Below are 13,815 nucleotides of genomic sequence, written 5' to 3'. Positions count from 1 at the left end.
ATCCAGTGGAGTGGGCAGGCCTGGGTTCCCCTACCAACTCCCTGCCACATAGGCGCTGACTCCATGGGTGCTCTGGGGCTAGAGCACCCATCTCCGCACCCACCGGCAGCCCTGCTAATCAGCTCCTTTCCATCTCTCCCAGCGCCTCCTGCCTGCTGGGATCAGCTGCTCAGTGGCGTGCAGGAGGTGGTAGGGGGAGGAGCAGAGGCAGGAAGAGGCGCAGCAAGGGCAGGGTGCACTGTGGGGGCAGAACAGGATGGGAAGGGGTGGGGTGGGGTGGAGCCTTGGGGAAGGGGTGAAGTGGGGGCGGGGCCTGGGACAAAGCAGGAGTCAAGCACCCCCAGGGAAATTAGAAAGTTGGCACCTCTGCTGCTAGTTACAATATTTGTGTACGAAGCACATGCAAGTTGAATGCACTTGAAGATTTTATGGAGAAAATAACAGGCTGAGGAACTATGAAAAGAGGGTATCACCTGAACCTATCATATACCAATTACAATAGCTTATGGAGAAAATGAACAAAGGATAAAATCAATATGCAGTGACTGTTAGCCACAAGGTGAAGGCACACAGTCAGGAGATGCAACAGCCATTCACCCAGCGAATAGTTTTCCTTCCCAGTCCTTACACCATCTTCACAGCCAGTCTTCCGTTCTCCAGATCAAAATCAAATTCCAAACTAAAACTCTGTCTTTTCACATTGCCATCCTGGAGACACCAAATCTTACACAGCTCGTCATTGTATTGCATATGTGCCACCTCGAACACACTCTCTTCTTAAGAACGTAGGCATATCGTTTTCATTCATACAAGGTGCCAAACGAACAGCACTGGACAATGAGATCTTTTATCTACAGCTCAGGCAACAGTATAGCAAATTTCCCAGCAATGTCTCACCCCTGATTTATTGGATGGACCATCTCTGGGGTAAGATCTTAGTTCAGTTTCCATGTTCTGCTCTTCTGACACTGCCAGCAATGAGGGTGCCAACCTTAATTATGCATACAATTGTCCTCTGAGAATTGAATTGAAATCATCAACTCGGTTCATAGAGGTCACCAAATAGTCATCAGATGATGACTATTGTTAGTGACTAGTGGCCTGAGCTGGATTTCAATGAGTGACCTAAACTTAAAAGCTTGTTATCCCATTATCAATACTCATAGCCATCCAGACCCCAGCTCAAGCACCTAATATTTCTGTAATATTATTGCATATTAACCAGAATCTTAAAACATCAGTTTCAGTTTGAGATGCACAAGTAGGGGTTGTTTCCATCTATAAATCAAACTGCCTTTAATAGATGTATTTTCATAAAGTACTGGAGAAAGTCCTTATAGTGCTAACCTCTGTGTTAATATGCAGTTCAAGTCTTTTTTTTAAATTTCTAATTAGATGAATATAATCTTAATTTAATTAATCTGTGCCTGCTTCTCAAGTCTCTGTAGTTCATCAGTGGCTTCTCTGTCAGAAGAAGTGTGTGTGTGTGTGTGTGTGTGTGTGTGTGTGTGTGTGTGTGTGTGTGTGTGTGTGTGTGTGTGTGTGTGTGTGTGTGTGTGTGTGTGTGTGTAAGCAAGACATGTTACATTTACAGTCTTTCAAGCCAATTTGTATTTCAAATTATTTTTCCTTTTCTTTGTTTTTTAAAAAAGGTCACTCTGTAGCTTAAACATGTCAGATCTCTGTTCAGTTAAGAGCCTTACACAAAGTCAATGCTAGATTCAAGATGAGCAATTTACACTGAAAACTTTTTGAAATGTCTTCTGCACAGCAGAAATCAGGCCTTGAAATGGGCCCAAGAAGTCATCTTAGGAAAAACATTATAGTGATATCTTTAGGATAATACATAATTAGTCTTATGTACTTTTCAGGAAAAATTAGAGTTCAATTTTTTTATGCCATACACTTGAGAAACTTGGAAGCAGTCAGCATTGATCATCCAGCTGATTGAATTTGTGTACTTGGTGAGAAGGGTGGTGTTAATTCTTTGGTGCTAAGAACCAGGAATAACTAATCAGCTGTGTTAATTAAATGTATTGTGAGAACTCACAATCAACCAAACTGCAGCATCAAATAGTTGTAATAATTTAGTACTCATCAGGGTTTGGAATACCACCTGCAGCCAATCACATCTATTTGTTCAGACTGTGTTTTTACAAATTAAAACAGTTAGTCTCCATTTGTTTGTTTTCTTTGTATCTTTTGTGCAAGTTTCCCAATCTTCACTGGCAAATTTCCAAGGGTGTCTAAACTTACTTGTGTGGTTAGTAAGAAACCATTGAACAAGAGCACTTGGTGCTTTCTTTTTTTTTTTTTTTAATTATTATTATTATTGGGAAAAGAACACTAGGTGAGTGTCAAAATGCTCAGAAAACAAAGCCAACTATTACATATATGTCAACTCAGTCCAGCTTCGGAAATCTAAAATATTCCTTAAGCTCTTTCATTTTATTTTTACTTATTTGGATTAAGTTCCCAGTGAGCTAGTAAGCTTTTTTTCTTTAATGGGACTTGTTCACCAAAGGCATATGTCATTCTCGATGTACAGCCAGTAGAGGGGAAACAGAAGGTCCCTAACTCCATAAAGGGAGATTGTGGGTATGTGGTGGAGGGGAAGATGGCTGTGTGTTAAATTCTTCTCCATCATGTAACCATCTCTTTCCCCTCTCAGCTGCTATAGAGGCACTCTGCTGAATATGGTCAAGAGGGAGTGCGGTCAGGTATAAAGGAATGAGTCAGAATAACTGCTGTATGTATTAGCATGGTCCCAGAATAGAAGAACTGATTATACAATTTGACCTAAGTGGTTGCCAGCTTGTTTCCATTAAGGGGGGAAATTGATGAAAGGAGTCAGGTTTTTCTTAGGTGCAACCCTGTGTTTACAAAGAATGTACACAAAGTCCTGTTTCCCTGAACACAGAAAGAAACAAGAAGTAGGTTCCTCATTCGGAAATCAGAGGGGTAGCTGTGTTAGTCTGGATCTGTAAAAGCAGCAAAGAGTCCTGTGGCACCTTATAGACTAACAGACGTTTTGCAGCATGAGCTTTCGTGGGTGAATACCCACTTCTTGCATCTGAAGAAGTGGGTATTCACCCACGAAAGCTCATGCTGCAAAACGTCTGTTAGTCTATAAGGTGCCACAGGATTCTTTGTTGCTGTTCCTCATTCGGAAATCCAAGCCTTGTTTTCCACCCAGTCCTGTGCACTGAGGAGTTGTCTCTGCTCCCTCTCATGGTCATACTACCAGTGCTTCTTGGGCCTTTTCCTGGCTTTCTGGTCACTTTCTGCTTGCTTGCTGCTTCTGGCACACACACACCCACACAGCAACCAATTAGTGCCCTGCATTTACAATCAGTCCCCAGGGAAACCTTTCTTATTCTTTGAGTTAATTCTTGCTCAGGCTTTCCCATGTAGTCCAATGCCTTCGGTGATGGTTTCTGTTGTTTCAGCTATCTTAGTCCATAAAGGAACTTAATTGCTTCTTCCATTTAACCTGAATGAAAAGTGGTAGGCACACCCAGTGAGTCTATGATTGCCCATAGATCATAGACTCACTTGTTAGTAGGCACTAACACCCTCCAGCACAACCCAGCTAACTGGGAGAGGTGGGGAGGAATGTCTCTCATGCACCATAGGAGGATTTGTGCCTACTTCAATTGTTGGAGAGTGAGTGGAAATTCATAAAATGTTACAATCTCACTGTGCTCTCATGCTCCAGATTATGATAGAAAAAGGTATTTAAAGGGGAGAAAGGAAAACTGGAATAGTCTGAACAAAAAAATCTGATGATAGAAGCCAAGGACTGTTTTGAGATCATGATTAGCAAACAAGAAAAGAATTGATCAGGAATTAATGGACCAAAATTGATCTGTCAAAAATTAGGCCTAACTGGTGGACAAAATAATGAGGGGATGGGCTATTCTATCCACTAACAACAACCTTTTGGGGTCCTAGAGACTCTGGGATAGGGACTGAACTCCTGGAGGATTCCATGGAAAAAGAGCAATAGGCCTCTGCTTTGCCCCAAAGACTTTGTCCTATATTGTTGAGCCTTGGTCAGTGGGCTGTCTAGACCAGCACACTTATGAGGATGCCTGACCATCACTGTTAGACCAGCAAGGACCCTAGTCCAATATACGTGAGCGGCTTCTCTGTCTTCCCTTCCCTCATGTGTTCCTTTCCATCACCCACTGTTTTCCTTCTGTCCAGCTCTCTTTCTTGTCTTTTCCTGATCCTGAGACCAACTGCACAACAGGTCTCCAGTGTAGGGGGATAAAATGGCCATCCATCTCAGCTCAGACTGAGAACGACCAGTGGGACCTAACCAGACCAGCCTGATAGTGTCCCAGCCTAGGAAGTGAGCCAGGGTCCAGAACAGCAGCTGTCATGACCAATCTGCCAGCCCAGACCAACCATCCGTGACTGACCAGCTGCCCAAGAGCAATGGAAAAATCCATATTTCCACTACCTTTACTATCCTATCTCTTCTCCCTTTTTGCCTCTCTGGTTTGTCAAAAGCTGTGCTGAGGTCTTAAAGGAAAAAGGTATTAGAATGCAGGGCAGTAAGAGGCTCAGCAAAGGACAAGGAGCAGCAAATCTAGAATCTAAGCCTGCAGCTTCCCTAGGCAGCAGCTACTGCCACACTGCCATCTAACAAAGCCTGGTAGCAGAAACACTTGGCAGGCCATGAGCCTTACGGACCCCACACATTGCAGGATGTGCCACCCCCCAGATGGCCCAAATGATAGGCCATTCCTGATTGGCCCAGACACTATTTAAGCCCAGGGAGGCTACAGGAAGCTTGTCTGTGCTCCTAGGTGGAACCTCAGCTAGCTGCTGCTACAGATCCTGCTTACTTGCATTGCTTCTGATACCTAGTTCCTGACCTTGGCTCTACTTCCTGGCTCCAATACCTAGTTTCAGATGCAGCTTGTCTTCTGCTTCTGATCCTTGGTTCCTGACCTTGGCTTTATCTCTTGGCTCCAAAGGCTGGTTTCTGACTTGGCTTTGTCCCCCGCTTCTAATTTCTGGCTTCTGACTCTGGTCCTTGGTTCCTGAATGGACTGACCCACGATTTCAATTCCTGACATCTGGTTCCAGCCACTAGGCTGGCCACCTACAACCCAGTCTGACAGAGAGCCCATCCCATCCCTGCCTCCCTATCTGTGCCTGGCTTCTGCTCCCCAGGGGGCGGATCCACTGTTCAGGTGGCTTCACTCCCCAGTTCCTGACATTGCCCAGATCTGCCCTAGGCTCCCAGCAGCTCCAGCCCTCACATCCCTCTGCTTAGTCCTAGCTGCAACATCCTCAGCTCCTTCCACACTGACCCACCACTGAGCACCCCTAGTTCAGGGAATGCTCTGCAGCCAGGGAGGGGAAAGGACCTGCCTGGCCTGGGACAAGCAGAAGTACCAAAAAGCCATTCAAGTGCCAAAAAACAAAAAAAGAGTTGGAATGGTATTCTAGAGTGTTTTACTGTGAGTCAAGCGAGGGTCAAAAGCAGGAAAGGTAATGACCGTTCACAGTGGTCAACTCAAAATTCAACAGAACTAACCCTTTCTTCCCCACTAAGGAGGACTGTTTGATAGAATAAGAGACTCTAACTGATATCCTCCCTCTTAAAAAGGGATTTTGATAAGTTTTGATGGCTTTGCATAACCATTCAAAAGCATTGAATTGTTTTGGTTTTTTATTCTTTTATCCTTGTGTATCTTAAGTAATACATTTTCAAACTTTGGCATGAATTTTCTAGTGCATTTGCCATGGGACTAAGCAGGCCAAGATCTCTATATTTAAAACCCTGAACCATGTTGAACTGTGTAATGTTGCACAGTGACAAGGTCGTGATAACCTCTTTGACTCTCTGAGCCCACTTGTTCCATCAAAATGACACCACAACTCTTATTGGCAGGAGCTCTTGCCTGTATGTAACAAGGGTCACCAATATTTATGCTTATGAGGCTGTGGAATGTACAAGAGCAACAGGACACATAGTAGTAAGTTGTACTTGAGTTTACAGAAGATAAACCATTTAGGGAGAAGCTCATGTGACTGGTTTACACAATAAAAAGAAATATGCTGCATATTAGTCACTGTTTCCAGAAGTACAGCTTGTGGCAAGAGTTGTCGTAACACCAAACTATACACATGCCTTCCCATGCTGCAGACTAATATATAGGCCTATCTACACTTAAAAATTAGATCACCCTAGCTATGGCACTCGGGCTTGTGAAAAATTTTGTGCCAAGCACTGTAGTTAGGTCAACCTAACCACTGGTGATGATGTGGCCAGGTTGACGGAAGGATTATTCCATTGACCTAGCTATCGCCTTTCAAAGAGGTGGATTAACTATGTGGCTGTAAAATCGCCTTCCATCAACATAGGAAACCTCTATGCTATGGGGCTACAGCTGCAGCACCACAGCAGCTGTAATGTAGATATACCCATAACATATTAGTGCTTGTTCAATTAGATGCTGATTTCACTACTGGCCATATATGTGTATATATATAATGTGTGTGTATGATACAAAATTATATATTTATATTATAGTAGCACCTGGAAACCCAACTGAGATCAAGACATCATTGAGGCAGGCTCCGTATAAGTATATAATAAAAGACACTCCCTGTTCCAAAAGACTGACAATCAGTAGACAAGACAGATAAGGGGTGGGAAAAGAAACCAAGGTGATGTGACTTGTTCAAAGTCACACAGCAGATCAGTGGCAGAGCCAGGACTAGATGTGACTTCCAGTTCTGTAGCCCACATTACTGATTAGCCTTATATAATTAAAAATATACTGCCTGCTTGTAACTTGGACTGAAAACAGTGATGTTCCTTTGTGGTAATCCTTTAATGCTGGTCATATTGTGTGGTTATTGAAATAGCTCATCAGGAAGTTAGCTGTTCCCCCATTGAGATAGCTGTTCCGCTTATTGCCATTACATTTCTTTATTACATCTGTGAAGTGGCTTATTTGGCCTTTTACCTCCTAACACAAATAGTAATTGACAGGTAACATCCTACACTGGGAAGGATTTGTCATTTTTCCCTTTTATTGTAATTTGTACTAGTGTCATTCTCCCCTCTTGCCAGTGATCATATTGGTACATTCCACTTAACATCTTTATTAGCACTTCTTCATGATTATCCTACCTGCAGTGTGATCAGCTGCAGTGATGTTTGCTGACCAGTGTCTCAGTGGGCTAGGACTAAAAATATTGGATGGCATGGTGACATTCCTAGTGATTTCTGGATGTGTTATAACTGGAGAGGAGGATGCCAAAAATTGATACAGAAAAAAAATTGAAAAAGAGAAAAAAAGCTACATAAATGCACTATTTGGTAAAAGGTGTGTTTGTTTTTATAACAAGAGTTCTTCTTCGAGTGATTGTTCATGTTGATTCCAATCAGGTGTGCACAAGCTGCGTGCAGTCGTAGGAAAGTTTTCCCTTAGTATCTCCCATCGGGTCAGCTGTGGAATCCCCTGGAGTGGCACCTTCATGGTGCTCAATATATAACTCTGCTGACCCAACCCCCCATTCAGTTCCTTCTTACCGTCCACAACAGACATTGGAACTGCATTCGCTTGCCTTGCAAGTACTTCCTTTAGTTTTCTTCTTTAGCTTGTAGTTTTCCAGTCTAGATTTCAGTTAGTAGTTAGTTTAGTTTAGTGTATATAGTCTTTTGGGTTAGGGTGCAAGGTCATCCCAGATCCCTTACCTCCTCTCGGCTCTGGGGCATGCCTTGGGGCCAAGGGTTTAAATCTTGTGGGACCTGAAGTGTCTGGGGGAAGAGCACCAAACAGACAGGATCAAAATCTGCTGGTCTTTCCAAAGACAGAGAGGGATTTCTGTCTGAAACAACTTCTGATGGCGTCCGCTCTCCGTCCACAGCCCTGCCAGACACTTTCAAAGCTGCCAGGGACCTGATAGAAATGACGGCCCCTCAGCCTCTGGCTATCAGGGACAAGCTCCCAGTACCACCACGCCCAGGGCCATCTAGGGGTAAGCCAGCCATGATGCGGCGATCACCTTCCCCGGCACAGCACCGTTCACCTCGGCACCACTCGGGTTCACCATTCCCAAGACACTGTTCCCCAGCTCGGGGCCCAGTGCATGGTTCCCTGGCTCAGTCTCCAGCACCAGTGGAGCAGCACCGGTCTCCGGCACCAGCGGAGTGGCACCGGTCCCCATCATTGGCCTTTCGGCACTGATCCCCAGCGCGGGAGCATCAACACCAGTCCCCAGCTCAATATCACTTGGCGCCGCCGTGGTCGTCACGATCTAGATCAGTGTCGTCTGACTCAGACGCAGACTCATTTTAGTCACACCGCAGCAGGCGCAGGTTGCATCAGTGCAAAGTTAAGGCACCGGCAGCGTGGCCTCCACATTGGCAGCCACAGCTTCAATGGCCTTTTTGGACTCCCTGGGCTTATCGCCAGGTCCAGGGCTCATTCTCCAGGAGCACCCAGTCAGTAGCCTCTGAGACCCAAGCACGCCGGACACATAAAGATTGCCCGGCATCTCGGGGATCAGAATCAATGCCAGCACAAGACCCAAAGCCTGTCCAGGACACCGTCAGCACAACCACAACTACAGCTCCGACAGCCAGCCAGAGGCAGGGCCAGCAAGGACTGACTCCGAAATCCAACGAGTCTAAAAGTTGAGATCAACGGGGGGCCTCCAGCTGAGTTTAGCTAACCAACAAGCTGCCGTCAGCAGATACAACTTCAACTCGTGGGCCTCCATGTTGAAGTTCAAGAAGCTAATTCCATCAGACTGCATTGTTGACGAAGGGAAGGTGGTGGCACGAACCTCTCTTCAAGCCTCCCTTGATGCAGCGGACTCTGCTACCCAGACCCTGTCATCGGGGTTAGCCATGAGAAGGGGTTCATGGCTGCAGGCGTCTGGGCTGCCCCCCGAAGTGCAGCAAATCCTTCAGGACCTGCCGTTTGAGGGCACAGGGTTATTTTTGGAGTAGACAGACTCCAAGCTGCACAGCCTGATGGACTCCCGGGTGACCATGAAGTTGCTACGTATACACACCCCTGCAACCCAGCGTAAACACTTCAAACCACAGCCTCAATAGCAGCATTCCTACCGTCCTTGACTCAGATGGGACTTCTATAGAAGGAAGGGTAGGAATGGCAGGTGCGGATCGTCGCACCCCCAGTCAGGTCAGGGCCAGGGCCCGACCAAACCTTCCTTAGGCTCTAAACAGGCCTTTTGAAGGGACTCCCGAGGACTGTGCACCCACCACAGCACCGGATCCTTCCCCTTGTTTTATGAATCCCCACTTCTACCATGCGTAGTCCCAAATAACATCGGACTTCTGGGTCCTTCGCATGGTAGAGATGGAATATTCTCTCCAATTCTGCTCCTCTCCTCCCTCCCCGTTCCCCTTCAGGGACCTCTCTGACAAGCAACTCCTTATCCAGGAGGTGCAATCACTCCTCACCACAGGGGCAGTGGAGGAGGTTCTTCGGAAGCTATGGGGTAGGGAATTCTACTCCCCATTATTTCCTAATCCTCAAGGCAAAGGGGGGTCTCAGACCTATTTTAGACATACAAGGACTCAACCAGTTCATGGTGAAATTTAAGTTCCGCATGGTCTCCCTTCCCTGGATCCAGGTGACTGGTAGGCAGCCCTTGACATGAAAGATGCATTCTTCCACATAGCCATTCAGCCTGTGTACAGATGGTTCCTATGGTTTGTGGTCAACAAGAAACATTATCAGTTCACGGTCCTCCCATTTGGTCTATCAACAGCTCCCCGAGTTTTCACCAAGTGTATGTCAGTTGTAGCAGCCTTCCTCCGCAGGAGGCAGGTGCAGGAATATCCCTACCTCGATGACTGGTTAATAAAGGGGCGCTCCAGGGAGCAGGTAGAGTCTCAAGTCTGATTAGTTTGATTCACTTTTGAGAGACTGGGACTCCTTCTCAACATGAACAAGTCGACCTTATCACTGAACCAAAGAATGGAATTCATCTGGGCAGTACTGGACTCAGTACAGGCAAGGGCGTTCCTGCCAGAGACCCAGTTTCATGCCATAACAGACATCATTCAAAACCTCAGGCGGCAGGGGCGGCTCTAGCCATTTCACCGCCCCAAGCACGGTGGCACGCCGTGGGGGGCGCTCTGCCGGTCACCGGTCCCACGGCTCCGGTGGACCTCCCGCAGACGTGCCTGCGGAGGGTCCGCTGGTCCCGCGGTTCCGGTGGACCTCCTGCAGGCATGCCTACGGATGCTCCACCGAAGCCGCGGGACCAGCGGACCCTCCGCAGGCACGTCTGCGGGAGGTCCACCGGAGCTGCCTGCCGCCCTCCCAGCGACCAGCAGAGCGCCCCCCGCGGCATAGTACTCATAGTTTGTTAGGCACCTTACAGGCATCTAAGAAAACAAGTTCTTGGCCCAGTGAGTTTACAGTAGAAGGCCCTGACTCTGCAATCCATCCATACAAGCAGACTTCTGCACCAGTGCAGAACTCCATTGACTTCCCTGAAAGAGTCTGCCTGTATGGATCAAATTGTAGAATCAAGGCATAAATAGAGGGGAAAAATAAGGGATTGGTCATGGGATGCAAAGCAACTCAGAGGAGGCTTTGCCTGGGGCTAGTAAGGTCCATGACTTTTGTAGGGTGTTTTGTTTTAATCTCTTCTTTTTCTTCCCCGCCACACATCTCCTTTTACCTCTCAAGGTACCCTGACCTTTCGCTGTCAAAGGAAGCAAAAAAGAAAAATCTTTCCTGTTTCTACATGTTAGGTATGCTTGTGGCAGCAAGTCTGTGAGCTGTTTGCGCTGAAGAGCCAGGTTACAAGAAACAAAGAGGAAATACTATAAGTAGAAACTACAAGCTCTGACATTTTTCATGTAGAAAATAGAGAGAAAAACACCTTGTTCATCAAATAATATTGATTTTTTTTCTTTTAAGGACAAACTCCAATTTGGGCCACACCCAAATCATCTGCGTAGTTCTAGTATCTATATAAAAGATGATCAGATATAGATTTTATGCACCCTGATACTTCCAGAAATAAGTTTGCCTGTCAAACCGTTTGAGGCTTTAAGTCCAACTAGAAAATGTGGCAAGTGTTCAACAGCAGTGTCAAGTGGATTGTACACAGAGGTAGGTACGTTCCTACACAGAGTGAAATTCACCCCTCCCTCCTCCAAGTCAGAAAAAAAAACAGGTTACATGCCAGGAACTAACGGTGTGTGACAGAATGGCAGGCAGCCTGGGGAACAGCAACACAGTCCTTCCACACCAACTGCTCCAGAGTATGGGTTGGAATAGCAGCTGCTTTCCCCCCTGTGAAGGTTGGAAGCCATGAAATATTATCACAGTTCCCATGGGCTGTCCTGTGGCTCCCCCCACCCAACTATACCATCTTCCTGTCTGTCTAGGCCTTCCTTATCTAGAGAGGTTGTGGCAGCTTAATTAGCAGCACAGTCCCTTTTTCTTAGGCTATGTCTACACTACACCGCTTTTAGAGACATTGCTGCGTTGCTACAGCTGTGCTGCCCAAAGTCGCTCAGTGTAGCTGCTGTTTGTCGGCTCTCCTGCCGACAAAACACTTTCACCCCCAAAGAGCGGCATTTGCATTGTCAGAAGGAGAGCGCTCCTGCCAACAACATGTTGTTCACACTGGTGCTTGTCATGGCAAAACCTGTCTTTCGGGGTGTGTGCAGGAGGGTTAACACCGCTGAAAGACAAACGTTTTGTCGTTCAATTGCAAATGTAGACATCACTTTAAATTTGCTATGGAACTTGAGTGTTCCAGCTTTCTAAATGCAGGTGAATTTACCCAGATGATTAGAACTGTTGATTTGAATGAAATGGCTGATGAAGAGATCTGGGAAAGCAGACTTTCTGCTACCACAAGTATTTAACCACAAAGATTAGACTAGTGTTACTACAGTCTTTCCTGCTCATACACCTTAGGTTCAGCACAGTATTTCTTTACTGTGAATATACTAACTTGGTTGCTAATAAAACCCATATCTCTGGTCTAATCTCTCTAAGGAAGAGGTTAAATCAGTTTTCAAACTGCCTACTGGAATGCTCCAGTTTTTCTTTTCGGAAGCATTGCCGTATAAAGATGATTCCTCCCTCTCCCCCGCTTCCAGTTAAAATGCAGAAGAAGGGTGTTAGATTATCTCATTGCCAAATTCAAACTTAGCAAGTTACAACCTGCCAAAATTCCTTTGCGGTTTCAACTGGATATCGTACGCTTAGAATGCCTGGTCCAAACAGTTGTATAGAATTGCTGTGCAAACGTAAAGAGCTGGTGCTTTCTAATCTTGTGGTGATGGTGGTGATTCATACATTCATACTGTACCAGCGTGTGTGTTGTGGGATTTTCTTAGCTAGTATTGGTAAAGGATTTTGAGATGCTATAGAAGTGCAAAGCATACTATTGGCTTCCAATGTTAAATCATTAGAATCTATAGCAAATAGTCTCAGTCGTAATGTGCAATTTGCCTTTTTAAGTCATGTCTACACTCAGGGCCGGTGCAACCCATTAGGTGACCTAGGTGGTCGCCTAGGACACTAACATTTGAGGGGTGGCATTTCGGGTCCTTTGGTGGCAACCGCAGCAGCCGGATCTTCGGCCGCCCCGGTCGTCGTCGGCATTTAGGCGGAGGGACCTCGGGCAGGGGGGTGCTAGGAGGGCCACCTGCAGCAAGTAAGGGGCTGCGCGGCATGCAGGGGAACCGCTCCCTGCCCCAGATCAGCTCTGCTCCACCTCCTCCTCTGAGCACGCCACCCTGCTCGGCTTCTCTCCCTCCCAGGCTTGCGGCACTAAAACAGCAGATTAGCGCCGCAAGCCTGGGAGGTGGGAGAAGTGGAACGGTGATGGCGTGCTCGGGGAGGAGGCGGAGCAGAGGTGAGCTGGGGCGGGGAGCTGCCACATGGCTCCTTGGGCTGGGAAGAGCTGCTGCGGGGGAGGGGCGCCTCAGGGTGGAGCGGGGCAACTGCCGCGGGGGGGCACCTCAGGGCGGAGGGGGGGTGGGGAGCCACTGTGGGGGGGAGCGCCTTAGGGTGGGGGGGGTGGAGAGCTGCCACAGGGCTCAGGGGGGGCGCAAGGTGGAAGTTTTGCCTAGGGCGTGAAACATCCTTGCACCCGCCCTGTCTACACTAGGAAAAAACTTGATGTTTTTAAAACATTTTAACTAGCACAATGTTGAACATGAATTTGTCATTCGTGTAGACAGGGACAGCTGTGTTTAAAAAAAAAACATGATTGCTGGTCATGGTTAACATGCTTTTTGCTAATGTAGAAATAGCCCTGATAGGTGGTATAATAGGAATGGGGGTTCTTCTATACACCAAGTTGCTCCAGGAGGTATTGTGAGTGGCTCTACACCATCTCCAACACGTCTGTGCCTTAAGAGCACATTCTGGCTCAAAAGTGAGTCATAAGAGATGGATAAGGCAGTAGTTTCTGAACAATAGCATCAAGTCAGAGACAGCCGTTGGCTCATCAATATGTGGAACCATCAAAGAAAACTGTGATGAAATATTATTCCAGTGGTATCTTACTCTGTTACTTCCAGAAACCGACATCAGCATTCTTTGGAAATGTGCTGAATGTGAAGGGAAAGATAATTCCTCCACATTTGCTGGAAATAACAGCCTTATTTATTTTGGGGTAAGTATGGGGAAGACATACTGGAAATATTTTTTAAAAAAAACAAGAGAGACGCCCACAGAGGGGCCTTCATTGTCATAGCAATTAAAAGAAATTATAGTTTGGGAAACTACATGTACTGATAGCTGCCAGATGGCTAGTCACAATTAATAGTGA

Source organism: Mauremys reevesii, linkage group 6 (genome assembly GCF_016161935.1).
Source record: "Mauremys reevesii isolate NIE-2019 linkage group 6, ASM1616193v1, whole genome shotgun sequence".
In the NCBI taxonomy this organism is placed as follows: Eukaryota; Metazoa; Chordata; order Testudines; family Geoemydidae; genus Mauremys; species Mauremys reevesii.
Note: the sequence above shows the minus strand (reverse complement) of the source record.